This window comes from Cebus imitator, unplaced genomic scaffold (assembly GCF_001604975.1).
Source record: "Cebus imitator isolate Cc_AM_T3 unplaced genomic scaffold, Cebus_imitator-1.0 Scaffold109, whole genome shotgun sequence".
NCBI lineage: Eukaryota > Metazoa > Chordata > Mammalia > Primates > Cebidae > Cebus > Cebus imitator.
In genome coordinates this window covers 5,179,551-5,182,136 of record NW_016107424.1, presented here as the reverse complement: position 1 = coordinate 5,182,136, position 2,586 = coordinate 5,179,551, and the positions used below count along the sequence as shown (strand labels likewise).

Sequence of the window (2,586 nt, the reverse complement as noted above, 5' to 3'; positions counted from 1 at the left end):
TGTTGACCAGGATGGTCTCGATCTCTTGACCTCGTGATCCACCCGCCTCGGCCTCCCAAAGTGCTGGGATTACAGGTTTGAGCCACCGCGCCCGGCCTAATCCACCTTTTTGAAAGGCCAAGGCCAAGTTGAGAACATGAAGAGAACACACATCAGTGGTGAACCCAACACATTCTGCATTGGTTTTAATATTCTACTCCAAATTGCTTGTGTGGAAGAAAAAAGAAAGTAATATTTATAAAAAGGATTATGTTACACACTTTGTATACTTCCTTTAATTATATATTGTGAGGTTGGTATTATTCCCCTTTTATAGACGAAAACTGAGGTTAGGTAATTTATTAATTCCAAACCTCTCACGAATATTAAGTGATAAAAACTAGCTTATAATCCATCTATTTATCTCAAACCCATGCTCCTCAAATTTTTCACTTTATTAAAAAAATCACAATATCAATACATGCTTGCTGTAAAAGTCAAATACAGACATGTTAATGTCTCCTCCCCAGCCCAAATCTGCTCTCACAGTAACAAATTTTAATAGCTGAGGCGGCATCTTGCCACTTTTTTCTCCAGGCTCATATAATCATGGACACAGACATATGAAGATTTTCTTATTTTTCTCCAAAGTAAGATTTTTCCACTAACATTACTCTGCAGTTTTTATCACTTATGAATGTATCACAGACAGCTTTTCAAGTCCACATAGGTAATCTTAACTCATTTTAAAACAATAATTGCATGATATATTCTGTATTACAGATGAACCATACTTTTTTAAACAGTTCCTGATAAAATTCAAATTATCTTTAGGTTTTTGCTATTACAAATAAAGCTCTAGTAAACTTTCTTGAACATATAGTCTTACAAATTGGAACCTTGGTTTCCATAAACTAAATGAAAAGTGACATTACTGAATGTAATCTTTAGGTCTGAGCTGTTCCCATTGTCAGGTTTGGACTCATAGAGATATGGAAGGCCAAACAGTGGAATGCCTTCCCAGTAGTCCTGGTAAAGTCATTCCCACTGGACAGAAAACAAGATTCTGTTAGATTCTGTGTAGTGTGAACTCCCAGCAGGGGTGCGGTCTACACCAGGAGGTATCAGAGAAAGAAATAGGTTATTATTTTATTAACTTTCAAGCTCAGAGGCCTCTATTAAAACCCGTTCCAGCCAGGTGCGGTGGCTCACACCTACAATTTGGGAGGCTGAGGCGGGTCAATCACCTGAGGTCAGGAGTTTGAGACCATTTTTAGTAGAGACAGGGTTTCACCATGTTGGTCAGGCTGGTCTCAAACTCCTGACCTCAGGTGATCCACCCACCTCGGCCTCCCATAGTTCTGGGATTACAGGCATGAGCCACTGTGCCCGGCCAGCTTTTTTTTTGAAATTCTTAAACTGGATATGTACCTTTGGATCCATATATAAACTCTCCAATCTTTATTTTCCTCTTTTGGAAAATAACTGAGGGGTTCAGAATTTGTGATGTGTGACACTACTTCCAATTCTCAGATTCTATAATTCTAGTTATAAAATGTGGAAAAATTTCCTGTAACATTTGTATGAATTCATACAAATATAAAATTTGAAGTCAAGGCCTGGGTTCAAGTCCCAATCTGCAAGCTAAGTAATCTTAGATAAGCCCTCTGACTCCTCTGAGTCTTCTTCCTCAGCTGTAAATCTGGCAAAAGAAATCTCATAGGTTTGTTGCAAGACTCAAGTGAGGGGATATTTGTGAAATAACTTGTGAACAATAAAGATATTAAAATAAATGTAGCACAGGCTGGGAGTGGTGGCTCACATCTGTACTCCAAGCACTTTGGGAAGCTTAGATGGGAGGATTACTTGAGGCCAGGAGTTCAAGGACAGCCTGGGCAACATTGCAAGACCTCATCTCTACAGGAAATTTAAAAATTGGCCAGGAAAGGAAGAGTGCACACCTGTAGTCTCAACTACTTGGGAGGCTGAGGTGGGAGGGTCGTTTGAGCCCAGGAGGTTGAGTCTGTAGTGAGCTATGATTGTACAATTATACTCCACATGGGCGACAGAGTGAGACTGTCTCTAAAAATAAATAAATGTGGCATAGTATTCTTACTAAAATGAAGCCATTAGTTCTCATTTCTCTGCTCAACTTAAACTTCACTAATCAAATATTTAAGTCATTCATTCCACAAATATTTATGGAATGTGTCTTGTTTTAGGCACTATACCTCAGTGAATAAGACACTGAATTTTCATTTACTATCCAACACTGGCCAGGCACAATGCGAAGTACTGGGTACACAATGGTATAATTAAGAGCTCTTGGCCAGGTGCGGTGGCTCACGCCTGTAATTCCAGCACTTGCGAGGCCGAGGCAGGCAGATCACGAGGTCAGGAGTTCGAGACCAGTCTGGCCAACATGATGAAACCCCGTCTCTACTAAAAATACAAAAATTAGCTGGGCATGGTGGCACATGCCTGTAGTCCCAGCTATTCAGGAGGCTGAGGCAGGAGAATCACTTGAACCCGGAGGCAGAGGTTGCAGTGAGCCGAGACTGCACCACTGTATTCCAGCCTGGGCAACAGAGTGAGACTCTGTCTCAA

At 40.6% G+C, this 2,586-nt stretch overlaps 1 protein-coding gene across 4 annotated transcripts in view; it reads right to left on the bottom strand.

The window, feature by feature from the left end:
• The window catches only part of INTS8 (integrator complex subunit 8), a 99,326-nt gene that overhangs the window by 6,822 nt on the left and 89,918 nt on the right, over nucleotides 1-2,586 (bottom strand). The window lies entirely within an intron of this gene.